The sequence below is a fragment of the Nicotiana tomentosiformis genome, unplaced genomic scaffold (assembly GCF_000390325.3).
Source record: "Nicotiana tomentosiformis unplaced genomic scaffold, ASM39032v3 Un00003, whole genome shotgun sequence".
NCBI classification, from domain to species: domain Eukaryota; kingdom Viridiplantae; phylum Streptophyta; class Magnoliopsida; order Solanales; family Solanaceae; genus Nicotiana; species Nicotiana tomentosiformis.
In genome coordinates this window covers 409,116-423,698 of record NW_027174562.1, presented here as the reverse complement: position 1 = coordinate 423,698, position 14,583 = coordinate 409,116, and positions in this window count along the sequence as shown.

Genomic DNA, 14,583 nt, shown 5'->3' with positions numbered 1-14,583 from the left:
TATAGGTGACGGGCGCGTGTGCGTGCTCTGAGGTATTCATGATCTAGTTAGTTCTTAGGCTAATATGTTCCTTGTATTTCTATCATACTTCTTTGATATCATGTTTTCTCCATTTATACGACTACGTGAGATATTATTTATGATAGAAATCATGTCTAGGCTCCCTGCTTAACTGTTTGACACATGATAGGTCTATTTTTGCCATGTTGAGTTAGTTGCCTTGATACGTAGTCATACTGTACATTAATGATAGTTACATACGCATGTTATATATTTTTCTCTATACACTTTAGTTATGCTATCTCACATGTTATTGATGTCCTTGCACGTGACACGAGTTTGAGCTATATTTGAGGCATATAGTGATATTTCGTGTTATATAATTGAATTATATTTCCGTGAGAATGTTAACATATAGAGACTTGAGCGGATTGGAACTTGTGTGCAAAATTTGAGGTCATTACGAGTTGATTTGATGTGGTTCGGCACGAGTTTTGGAAGTTGAAAGTTCAAAAGTTCATTGAGGTTGATTTGAGGTACGATTCATGGTTTTGATATTATTATGTGTGATTTTGGGTCTCGAGAAGGTCCGTGTTATATTTCGGGACTTGTTGGCATGTTCGAACTGGGTCTCGAGAGTCTCGCATGAGTTTTGGGGTAGTTTTAGATCATTTTGTCTCATGTTGCATTGCTGAAAAAATATTTGGTGTTGGTGTTTCTGCACCAACGAAAGTTTGGGAATATATGCGAGTCAGCAGATGCGGACATATTATTGCAGTAACAAATATGGACTGGAGGGCAAAAAGGCCGCAGATGCAGGGACCTAGGAGCATCTGCGCATACACAAGAACGGTCCCCTGAGCGCAGAAGCACGATCGCATAAGCGGATTTGTTGTCGCAAAAGTGACATATGCTGAATTGGGGCATTTTCGCAGGAACGCGGTTGAGGTCGTATATGCGCATCCGCAGAAGCGATTCTTCAGTCACAGATGCGACTTCCCTGGAAGGTTATATTTAGTTTGAGGGTTGTTCATTTTATCAAATATGGGCGATATTGGAGAGGATTTTAACCACATGGATAGGGGTAAGTATTTTTGATGTGGTTTTGATTATATTACATGATTTTATCTTGGATTTTGGCATTTGATTGATGATTCTGAAAGAGAAATTGGGTTTTTTTCTAAACTTCCTAAAGTGAATTATTTGGTTTCGAACATCAATTCGGAGTCGGATTTGAGTGATATTTAGTATGGTTGCACTCGTATTCGAATGGGCTGTCAAAATTTGTGAGTTTTTTCGGGTTTCGAGGTACGAGCCTGGGTTGTTTTTTGGTTGTCTTCTAGTAATTAATTAATGATTTAACCTTTTTCGTTCGGGTTTGTTTCCTATATCATTATTTGATGTTTTTGAGTTACTTTTGGCTAGTTTCGAGCCATTCGGAGATTGATTTGCGCGGGATGGCATTTTTATAGTATTATTTTGCTTGCTCGGTATTTGGATTTTGCTTTTTAGAGGTAAGTAACATATCTTAACTTTGATTTGAAGGTAAATATCCCTGAGAATTGTGATATTGAGTTGGGTTGGGGATGATGCACGTGGTAGGTGATAGTGTGTGTGCTCCGAGGTATTCATGATCTGGGTTGTTCTTAGGCCAATATGTGCCATGTATTTCTATCATGCTTCTTTGATATCATGTTTTATCCATTTATATGACTACATGAGATATTATTCATGATAGAAATCATGTCTCGGCTACCTGTTTAACTGTTTGAGATATGATAGGGTTATTTTCGCCATGTTGAGCTAGATGCCTTGAGCCGTAGTCATATGGTACAGTCATGACAGTTAAATCCTCATGATATATATTTGTATCTATGCACTTTAGATGTGCTATATCACATGTTATTGGTGTCTTTGCACGTGACACATGTTTGAGCTATATTTAAGGCATGTTGTGATATTTCGTGTTATATAATTGAATCATGTTTCCTTGAGAATGTTGAAATATGGAGACTTGAGCAGATTGATGAATGATGTGGGTCTAAGAGCAATTTTATGAATCATGTTGGATCGAGTTACATACTGCAACAATTATATTGATATTGAGGTGGTGTCATATATTTTGAGGCTATGCGTGCACCACGCCCCATGATTTGGCTATGTGATTTTGATTAGTACATCGGTAAGATCCATTCCTCTAGAGTATCGGATGGTCCGGGAGTGCTTCAACGCTTAATATCGAAAGATTGTATTTTGAAGGTTGAAATTCGCTATGTTTGACTTGGAGTGTATTTTGGAATTATCAGACTCTGTGTAGTGTTTAGGCACCTTAGGTAGGTTCATTTTATTGATTGGAGCTTATGTACCAAGTTTTTTGGTGATCCGTATTGTCTAATTGTGATTCAGACGCGTTGGCGAAGTTTGAATGTTTGAAAGTTAAAACAAGGATTTTGAATGTCGATTCGTGATTTTGATGTTATTCGTGTCGTTTTGAGCCTCTTGATAATTTTGGATAAGGTATTAGTACTCGTTGGCATGATTCGACAGGGTCCCAGGAGCCTCGGGGTGATTCGCGATGGATTCAGATCAAGTTGGAGTGTTTTTCTACTGTTGGTTGCTGGTTCTAGTTTAGTTTCTTCGTGAACACGGTGGGGAGCTTGAATTTGCGAAGAAGGATTTGAGCTGGAGATCGTTTGTTCTTTGCATTTGCGATGCCAGGGTCACATCCGTAAAGGTGTGGGTGTATAGGAGCACCGCATTCACGACAAGGATGTCGCATTTGCAGAAGATGATTTTTGGAGTAGGAGCAGGGAATGCTTCGCGAACGTGGGTGACATGTTGCATTCGCAATGAAGGGTCGCCTATACTGTGTACAAGTTTGCAAAATCGGGATTTGGCTCATTTCAGCTCACTTCTTCCACTGGAGCTGGTTTATGGTTGATTATGAAGGGGCTTTTGCATCATTCATCACAAGGTAAGTGATTTCTACACATTGTGAGCTAGAAATGGTAAATTTGGATTTTTACTACAAAATTGGACATGGATTTGGGAATAGATTGTATATTTGAGTTTATGGTGCTATGGGTAATATTTATCTTCGAAAAGTTTTGGAATCTGGGCATGTGGGCTTAGGGGTGATTTTGTTGACTTTTTGAATGGAGTTGGGAATTGTAATGAATTGTTAAATAACGAGCCTTTTTGGCTAGTTTCAGATAGTTTGGAATTGATTTGAGGAATTAGAGAGGTGTTGGACCCATTTATCGGAATTCGGAACGAGGTACATCTCATGTCTAACCTTGTGAGGGAGGGATTTAGCCCGTAGGTGTTATATTTGCTATGTGCTAGTTGTAGGAGCTATGCACATATTAGGTAATGAGAGTTTGTGCGTACGCTAGAATTCTTGATGAGGTCCGGGTAGAGTTTGACTCACTCCATGCTTTAATTGAATTATTTGATTCATTCTTGCATGTTTAAAATCTTTGATTTACATTTTTGCCCGAGACTAGACTTGTCTAAATTATCGGACTTGCGATTTTAGATAATCGGCAAGCTACTTGATTAGTTATGGAAATTGTACTTCCCTTTACTGATTTCTTCTGCGGTGTGCATATTCGTTCGAAAGTTTTTTTAAATTTTATAGCTCATATATATATTCGTGAGTGGGGCCAGTTGTCACGCTTTGATCTCGGGGAGTGCGACAGGCGCTCATCCTAGATAACCCGGTCAAGCAAGCCTGCCAGATACTTTCTACCCGACCTTGCCTATGAATAGAGTGGAGATGTATTCCATTGTTTAAACATTACGAGGATTTCATAATCAACAACAATTCCATTACCATTAGTATCTTCATTTATAATTCCCAAAATATATTACCCATTCATAGTTTGAAGTGGAACATGTGGTAGAAATACAACATTTCTTGTTTTGACTTTCCCAACATCAATACACAACCCACAACATGTCTACGGGACCTCTAAGTACAACATAAGGGTAGTATGAAAGTGCCGGCGACAAAGCCCCGACTCTACCTCAAAACACAAAGTATGACATTAAGTGACATCAGGCCCAGGATAGAGTAGGGCTCACCAAAACATGCTGAATTAGGAGTAATTGCTAACGAGGACCAAAGCTACCCGCTGATCAACCACCTGCATCCATTGAAGATGCAACGCCCTAGCAAAAGGGACGTTAGTACATATAGAATAGCGCTAGTATGTAAAGCTAAATGTCCTCTTTTGAAACAGAATGCCATTATATGAAAGGGAAAACCATGGAAACAGCAAACAACAATCAATTGTATCTAAATGCCAAGTTAAAATATAACAATTTTCAAAATATAGTGATAATACTGTGAAGATGATAATCAAAACATGAAGATAATATTAGTTTTGGTTGAGAGAAATTTAGTACAGATGTACCACCATGAATTTAGCATGGAGTCCGATCACGGCCCGATCGGCTGTCACGACCGAAAACTCTAACCTGTCGTGATGGCGCTTATCGATGGTACTAGGCAATCCGATTTTTCAAAATACTTCAAATGTTTCACAAAATAAACCAAAAGAATGACATGATATAGTTTTCATAAAGACAAGAATGAAACTCAAAATATAACACGGAAAAATAGCCCCAAATATCGGGGTGTCACCAAGTCATGAGCATCTAAACTACCAGTCTAAGAAACAATGTCTACAAGAGTCTGTGTCTAAATGCCAATACAGAAAAGAAAGATAACAAGAAAGGAGAGGCAAGGACTGCGAACGCCGACAACTACCTCGTGAATCTCCGATACTAAACCACGCACCAGATCAACGTCCTCCGTGACCGGATACACTTGGATCTACACATGAAGTGCAGGGTGTAGCGTGAGTACAACCAACTCAGTAAGTAACAAAAATAAATAAGGAACTGAGAAGTAGTATCGTTCTATACAATTACCGTTAACTTCAGTAATTTCAGCAATGAGAGTAGACATGATTCAATTCCGGCAATATAAGTTAAGTCAGTTGTACATTTACTAAGTTCATATAAACCGGATATAATATTTTCCAGAAGTTCAGAACAATGACATATTTCAGCTAAGTGCAGCAACAAAGGAAACAAATGCAACCTCTCAGGATAACAATCACTAAAGCTCTCAATAGCTCAAACACTCAGCTCTCAGCCCTCAATAATCACACTCAATAGGTACCTGCGCTAACTGGGGTGTACAGACTCCGGAGGGGCTCCTTTAGCCCAAGCGCTATATCACTGCGGCGTGCAGCTCGATCCAATCATATAAGTAGCCATGAGGCTCGTTGAGGCATGCAACCCTATCAACAATCCATAAATAGCCATAAGGCTCATTGCGGCGTGCAACCCGATCCACATACATTCATCCCTTAGGCCTTTTGCGGCGTGCAACCCGATCCATATACACTCACATAGCTCATAGCTCGACACTCAGGCCCTATCTCAGTCACTAACCTCTTCAGCCTCTCGGGCTCTCCGAAATCATACAAATCAGCCCAAAAGAGATGATAACATGTATAAACATCAAAACAAGAGGAAATAGAGATATGACACGCAAGTAAAACTGTGATTGAGTACAAGACAGCAAATAGCAGCTAATTCAACAAGTACCCGACCTCTACGGATCCCAAAAGTGATATCATATGGCCTAAGCATGGTATCTAACATGAACGGCAGTCAAATTTCTAGAAGACAGAGAGAACATGTAATTAACAATAAGCTATTCGAATTTACAGTCTAACGGGACGGACCAAGTCACAATCCCCCATGGTGCACGCCCAAAAATCCAGTGTTTCATACCCTCAGGACTAGATTTAAGACCGTTACTTACCTCAAACCACGCAAAATCCTACACCGAAATGCCTTTGGCCCTCGAATCAATCTCCAAATCACCCGCATCTAGCCACAAGCAGTACAATATAATTAATATAGGCTAAAGGAATCTATTCCACAAGAAAAACATGAAATTATAAGCCGAAATCTGAAATAGGCTCAACCCCCCTAGGCCCACGTCTCGAAATCCAACGAAAGTCACAATACTCGTACCAAAGTTATCCAAATCCGATATCAAAATCTCAATCGAAACCCAAAAAATTTAGTTGAAGAACTTCTTCTCATTTTCTCAAATTTTGCACCCAAATGCGAAAATAAAAGGTGAAATTAGTGATAGATTAGTGGGATATATCCAAAATAAAGTGAAGAATCGTTACCCAAATGATGTCTCTGAAAATCCCTTAAAATAACACCCAAATCCGAGCACTCAAACTCGTGTTTTGATAAAAATGGCCAAACCCTCATTTTTGAAATCTTATATTCTGCCCAGGCAAATCCTTCTTCGCGAACGCGATACATTTGTCATGAACGCTCAACTTCCTCTACGCGAACGTGATGCCATTCTCGTGTTCGCGGTGCACTGACTAACAACCCCTTCTCGAACGTGACCCCCACTTAGCGAACGCGAAGAAAAACCTTTCCTCCTGCCTCCAGCTCCTCTTTGTGAATGCGGCACACCCCTCGCAAACGCGAAGAAGGAAACCAACAATTGGGAAAAACAGAAAATCTATTATCTTTCACAAGCCCAAAATGATCTGTTAAGCATCTGAAACTCACCCGAGGCCCCCGGGACCTCAACCAAACATACAAACCAGTCCTAAAACACCATACAAACTTAGTCGAGCCCTCAAATCACATCAAACAACAACAAAAACACTAATCACCCTCTAATCTAAAATTAATGAACTTGAAACTTCAAATTTCTACAACCGATGTCGAAACTCATCAAACTATGTCTGATTGACCTCAAATTTTTCACACAAGTCACATTCAATATTACGAACCTACTCCAACTTCCGGAATCAGAATCCGACCCTGATATCCAAAAGTCCATTCTGGTCAAAATATAAAAAAAATCGACTTTCGCCATTTCAAGCCTAATTCTACTATGGAACTCCAAATCACATTCCAGACGCGCTCCTAAGTCAAAAATCACCCAACGGAGCTAACAAAACCGACAGAACTCCATTCCAGAGTCATCTTTACATAGTTCCGACTACGGTAAAAACCTAAGACTTAAACTTCCATTTTAGGGACAAAGTGTCCCAAATCACTCTGAAACCACAAAAAAACCTCCTGGAAAGTCTCATAAGCAAAAAAAGATACAGGGGAAGTAGTAAATAGGGGATCGGGGCTAATACACTCAAAACGACCGGCCAGGTCATTACATCTTCCTCCTCTTAAAGCAATCGCTCATCCTCGAATGAGCATAGAGACATACCTGAAGTGGTGAAAAGATGAGGATAGCGGTTGCGCTATATCATATTTGGTCTCCTAAGTCGCCTCCTCAATCGGCTGACCCCTCCACCGAACCTTCACGGAAGCAATGTTCTTTGACCTCAACTTTCAAACCTGCCTGTCCAAAATAGCCACTAGCTCCTCAACATAAGATAGATCCTTGTCCAACTAGACTGAGCTGAAATCCTACACATGAGACGGATCACCGTGATTCGGAGCATAGAAACATGGGATACTGGGTGAACTCCCGCTAGACTGGGAGGTAAAGCAATCTCATAGGCAGCCTCCCCAACTGTACGCAACACCTCAAAGGGACCAATGAACCTTGGGCTAAGCTTTCCCTTCTTCCCGAACCTCATAACGCCCTTCATAGGCAAAACCCGGAGCAAGACCCACTCTCCAATCATGAATACAACATCGCAAACCTTCCAAAACGCATAACTCTTCTATCTGGACAGGGCTATGCATAGTCTATTCTGAATCACCTTAACTTTCTCTAGAGCATCCTCCACCAAGTTTTTACCTAATAATCTATCCTCGCCCTGCTCGAACCAACCCACTGGAGACCTACACCGCCTACCATACAGAGCCTCATACTGTGCCATCTGGATGCTCGACTGATAACCGTTGTTGTAAGCAAACTCCGCTAGAGACAAAACTGATCCCACGATCCCCCAAACTCCATCACACACGCATGGAGCATATCCTCTAAAATTTATATAGTGCGCTCGTATTGTCCGTCTATCTGAGGGTGAAATGCTGTGCTCAACTCCACTCAAGTACCCAACTCATGTTATATGGCCCTCCAGAACCATGATGTAAATTGCGTACCCCGATAAGAGATGATAGATACCGGTACACCATGAAGCCTGACGATCTCGCGGATATACACTCGAGCCAGTTTCTCGGAAGAGTAGGTAGTCATCACAAGAATAAAATGAGCTGACTTGGTCAGCCTATGCACAATCACCCAAACTGCATCAAACCTCGCTGAGTGATCTACTCCCACTTCCACTCTGGAATCTCAAACGTTTGAAGCAACCCACCTGGTCGCTCATGATCATACTTCACCTGTTGGAAATTTAGGCACCGAGCTACATACTCTACTATGTCCTTCTTCATTCTCCTCCACCAGTAATGCTATCTTAAGTGGTGATACATCTTCATGGAGAATCAACTCACGCAAACCATCTACATTGGGCACACAAAGACTTCCCTGCATCCTCAATGCACCTTCATCCCCAATAGTGACCTCCTTAATGTCACAGTGCTGGACTGTGTCCTTAAGGATGAGTAGATAGGGGTCATCATACTGACGCTCCCTGATACGATCATAAAGAGAAGGCCGAGACACCACACAAGCCAATACTCAACTCGGCTCAGAAATATCCAATCTAACAAACTAGCTAGCTAAGGCCTGAGCGTCCAATGCCAATGGGCTCTCTACTGCTGGAAGATATGCTAAGCTCCCCAAACTCTCCGCCCGGTGACTCAAGGCATCAGCCACCACATTGGCCTTCCCGGGATGGTACAAAATGGTGGTATCATAGTCCTTAAGAAGCTCCAACCACCTCCGCTGACGCAAGTTAAGATCCTTCTATTTGAACGGATGTTGCAAACTCCGATGATCAGTGTAAATCTCACAATGGACCACGTACAAATAGTGCCATCAAATCTTTAAGGCATGAAAAATAGCTGTTAACTCAAGGTCGTGGACAGGATAGTTCTTCTTATGGGGCTTCAACTGGCATGAAGCATAAGAAATCACTCTTCCCTCCTGCATTAAGACACACCTAATACCGATCCGCAAGGCATCACAATACACTGTGTAAGAACTAGAAGTTGATGGTAGAACTAGAACTGGAGTCGTGGTCAATGCAGTCTTGAGCTTTTGAAAGCTCTCCTCGCATTCATCCGAGCACTTGAAATGAGCACCCTTTTGGGTCAATTTAGTCATGGGAGATGCAATAGATGAGAATCCCTCCACAAAACGACGCTAATAACCATCCAAACGGAGAAAACTCTGAATTTTCGTGGCTGAGAACGGTCTGGGCTAACTCTGAACCGCCTCTATCGTCTTCGGATCTACTTGAATACCCTCATTGGACACCGCGTACCCCAAGAACGCCACTGAACGGAGACAAAACTCACACTTGGAGAACTTTGCATACAGCTTCTCCTCCCTCAATCACTATAACACAACCCTCAGATATTGGACATGCTCCTCCTAGCTACAAGAGTACACCAGGATGTCATCAATGAATATAATAATGAATGAGTCAAGATAAGTTTGAAACACACTGTTCATCAGATGCATGAATGTTGCTGGGGCATTGGTCAGTCCAAAATACATCACAAGGAACTCATAATGGCCTTATCGGGTCTTGAAAGTTGTCTTATGAATATCTGAGTCCCAAATCTTTAGCTAGTAATACCCTGACCTCAAATCAATCTTGGAGAACACCATCGCTCCCTGAAGCTGGTCAAACAGATCATCAATACGTGGCAAAGGATAATTCTTCTTGATTGTGACCTTGTTCACCTGCCTATAATCAATGCCCATTCTCATAGTACCATCCTTCTTCTTTACAAATAGAACTGGCATACCCCAAGGTGACACACTTGGCCGGATAAATCCCTTATCAAAGAGTTCCTGAAGTTGTTCCTTCAATTCATTCAACTCCGCTGGTGCCATATGATACAGTGGAATAGAATTGGGTTGAGTACCCGTCACAAAATAAGTACCGAAGTCAATATCCCTGTCAGGAAGCATGCCCGGCAAGTCTACAGGAAACACATCCGGAAAATCTCATACCACTAGAACAGAATCAATAGTAGGGGTCTTTGTAGTAACATCGCTCACAAAGGCCAAATAAGATAGACAACCCTTCTCAACCATCTGCTGAGCCTTCAGTATGAAATCACTCTACTGGGAACATAGTCTATAGAGCCGCTCCACTAAACCCTCGGTAACATCAGTATCGCCAACGTCACAATCTTAGCGTGATAATCTAGAACAGCATGACATGGAGACAACCAATCCATACCCAAAATCACTTCATAATCGACCATACTAAGCAACAAGAGATATACTCCGGCCTCTAGACTTCCAATAGACACCACACATGCCCGATATACACAATCCACAATAATAGTATCACCCACTGGAGTGGATACATAAACAGATAAAACTAGAGACTCGCGTGGCATATCCATAGAATGAGCAAAATATGAGGACAAATATGAATAAGTGGAACCATGGTCAAATAATATGGAGACATCTCTATGGCAAACTGAGACAATGCCTGTAATCACAGCATCCGAAGCAATGGCATCTGGTCTGGCAGGGAGAGCATAGAAACGGGCCTGGCCGCCCCCTGATCGGCCTTCCCCTCTCGGGCGGCCCCTAGCTGACTGAGCTCCACCCCGAGCTGGCTGAGCGGGTGGTGAAGAAACCGGTGCTAATGTCATAGACTGGCTCCTCTACTGAGCTGGACCCCCCACTAGGCAGGGACACTGCCTCCTAATGTTACCAAACTCTCCACACTCATAGCAACTCCTCGGTACTGGTGCTGGGGACTGAAGGGAGCCTTGAGCACCAGAAAAACTAGTAGAAGGACCTGTCATAGACGAGCCCTGACCCGATGGAGCACGGGACGAACTCTGAGCGGGGAGAGCACTGCGAGAGGAATGGTTGTCTGATAACTATGTGAACCATGGCCAGATGATGCACCATGGTGAACAAGGTGAGTCGTCTGAGCATGTCTGAAATGATGACTCCTACCGTGGTGGAACTGCCCCTAGAAAGAACACCGCTAAACCCACCCTGTCCACGAGGCCTCTTGGCCTCCCTCTCAACCCGCTTCTGGCTGCGAACCATCTCAATCTGACGAGCAATGTAGACAACCTCATCAAAAGTATCACCAGACTCTCTCTCTCTAGTCATAAGCAATTGCAACTAAAAAGCGAGGCCATCTATGAACCTACTTATCCTTTCCATGTCTGTGGGAACCAAACAGATAGCATGACGGGCCAACTGATAAAATCTCATCTCATACTACGTCACGGAGATATCGCTCTGATGATGCTGCTCGAACTGCCTACGCAACTCCTCTCTGCAGGACTGAGGCACGAACTTTTCTAGGAATAGACCAGAGAACTACTGTCGGGTAAGGGGTGCTATGTCGACCGGCCTACGCCTCTCGTAAGCCTCCTACCAACTGAACGCAGCCCCAGAGAACTGAAAATTAGTGAACGAGACCCCACTGGTCTCTAGAATACTTGCTGTATGGAGTATCCTCTGACACATGTGTAAGAAGCCTTGTGCATCCTCTCCCTCGATACCAGTGAAAAAAAGAGGCTAGAGTCTCCCAAACCTCTCCAATCGACGCTGCTCATCATCGGGCATGACAGGAACCCCATAATCCTAAGCAGCTACAACCGGTTGGGCTGGTGGTGCCCCCGGTGTCTGGAGTCCCTGTACCACCTGCTCTGTTGTGCGGGCGGCAGGAGTCTGAGCACCTCCTTCGGCCTGAGAAGTGGCTGCTGCGGCTAGAACAGAGACCGTCTGAGCAAGATTGGTGCACATGGTCAGAATCTTAGCTAAGGCCTCTTGAAGGCCTGGAATCACAATGGGCACAGGTGGTGACTAAGCTGGTCCCACAGGCTCATCCACAACTGGAGCCTGCTCATGAACTGGGGCAACTAGTGGATCTACAGGTACTTCCCTAGCTGCGGTACGAACTGCACCTCTACCCCTACCGCGGCCTCTACCGCGACCTCGGCCTCTCGCGGCCATGACTGGTTGTACCGATGGCTGTCCATCCTGCCCCGTAGCACGCGTCCTCACCATCTCTGAGAGAATAGAACAACATGAATTCAGTTATGAGAATCAAATGATTCGCACAACAAGAATTAAATATTGTGAAATTTCCTAAGGGTTCAGCAGCCTCTTGAAGATAAGTACAGATGTCTCCGTAAGACTCTACTAACCTGCTCATGACTCGTAAGACCTATGTAACCTAGGCTCTGATACCAACTTGTCATGACCCAAAACTCTATCCTGTCGTGATGGCACCTATCGATGGTACTAGGCAAGCCGATTTTTCAAAATACTTCAAATATTTCACAAAATAAACCAAACGCTTGATATGACAGAGTTTTCATAAAGACATGAGTTAAACTCAAAATACAATGCGGAAAAATAGCCCCAAACATCGGGGTGTCACTAAGTCATGAGCATCTAAACAACTAGTCTAAGAAACAGTGTCTACACGAGTCTGTGTCTAAATGCCAGTATAGAAAAGAAAGATAACAAGAAAGGAGAGGCAAGGACTGCGAACACCAACAACTACCTCGTGAATCTCCGATACTAAACCACGCACCAGATCAACGTCCTCCGTGACCGGATACACTTGGATCTATACCTGAAGTGCAGGGTGTAGCGTGAGTACAACCAACTCAGTAAGTAACAAAAATAAATAAGGAACTGAGAAGTAGTGACGAGCTATACAATTACCGTTCACTTTAGTAATTTCAGCAATGAGAGTAGACATGATTCAATTCCGGCAATATAAGTTAAGTCAATTGTACATTTACTAAGTTCAGATAAACCGGATACAATATTTTCCAGATGTTCAGAACAATGACATATTTCAGCTAAGTGCAGCAACAAAGGAAACAAATGCCACCTCTCAGGATAACAATCACTCAAGCTCTCAATAGCTCAAACACTCGACTCTCAGCCCTCAATTATCACACTCAATAGGTACATGCGCTCACTGGGAGTGTACAGACTCCGGAGGGGCTCCTTCATCCCAAGCGCTATATCGCTACGGCGTGAAGCCTGATGCAAATATATAAGTAGCCATGAGTCTCGTTGCGGTGTGCAACCCGAACCACAATCCATAAATAGCCATAAGGCTTGGTACGACGTGCAACACGATCCATATACATTCAGCCCTCAGGCCCGTTGCGGCATGCAACCCAATCCATATAAACTCACATAGCTCACAGCTCAGTACTCAGACCCTATCTCAGTCACTAACCTCTCGGGCTCTCAGATATCATACAAATAAGCCCAAAAGAGATGATAACAAGTATCAACAAGAAAACAAGAGGAAACACAGATATGATACGCAAGTAAAACTATGACTGAGTACAAGATAACAAATAGCATCTAATTCAACAAGTACCCGACCTCTACGGGTCCCAACAGTGATATCATATGGCCTAAGCATGGTATCTAACATGAATGGTAGTCAAATTTCTAGAAGATAGAGAGAACTTGTAATTAACAATAAGCTATTTGACTTTACAGTCTCACGGAACGGACCAAGTCACAATTCCCTACTGTGCATGTCCATACGCTCGTCACCTAGCATGTGTGTCACCTCCAAAATAATCACATCATACCAAAAGTCCGGGGTTTCATACCCTCATGACCAGATTTAAGATTGTTACTTACATCAAACCGCGTAAAATCCTACTCCAAAATGCCTTTTCCCCTCGAATTAGTATCCAAATGCCCCGAATCTAGCCACAAGCAGTACGATATAATTAATATAGGCTAAAGGAATCAATTCCACAAGAAAAACACAAAATTATAAGTCGAAATCCGAAATAGGCTCACCCCCCCCCAGGCCCATGACTCGAAATCCGACAAAAGTTACAAAACCCAAAAGCCCAGTCACTCACGAGTTCACTCGTACCAAAGTTATCCAAATCCGATATCAAAATTTCAATCGAAACCCAAAATCTTAGTTGAAGAACTTCTTCCCATTTTTCCCAAAGTTTCCACCCTAATGTGAAATTAAAAGGTGAAATTAATGATAGATTAGTGAGATATAACCAAAATCAATGAAGAATCGTTACCCAATTGATGTCTTTGAAAATCCCTCAAAATCTCGCCCAAATCTGAGCTCTCAAACTCAAGTTTTGATAAAAAAATGGTAAAACCCTCATTTTTGAAATCTTATATTCTACCCAGGCAAATCCTTCATCGCGAACACGATACCCTTGTCGCGAACACGAAGACTACTCAGCTCAACCCTACGTGATGCCCTTCTCGCGTTCGCGAAGCACTATCTAACAACCCCTTCGCGAACGCGACCCCCACTTCGCAAACGTGAAGAACAACCTTTCCTCCTGCCTCTAGTTCCTCTTCGAGAACACGGAACACCCCTCACTAACGCGAAGAACGAAACCAGCAACTGGGAAAACCAGAAAATCTGTTATCTTTCACAAGTCCAAAATGATCCGTTAAGCATCCGAAACTCACCC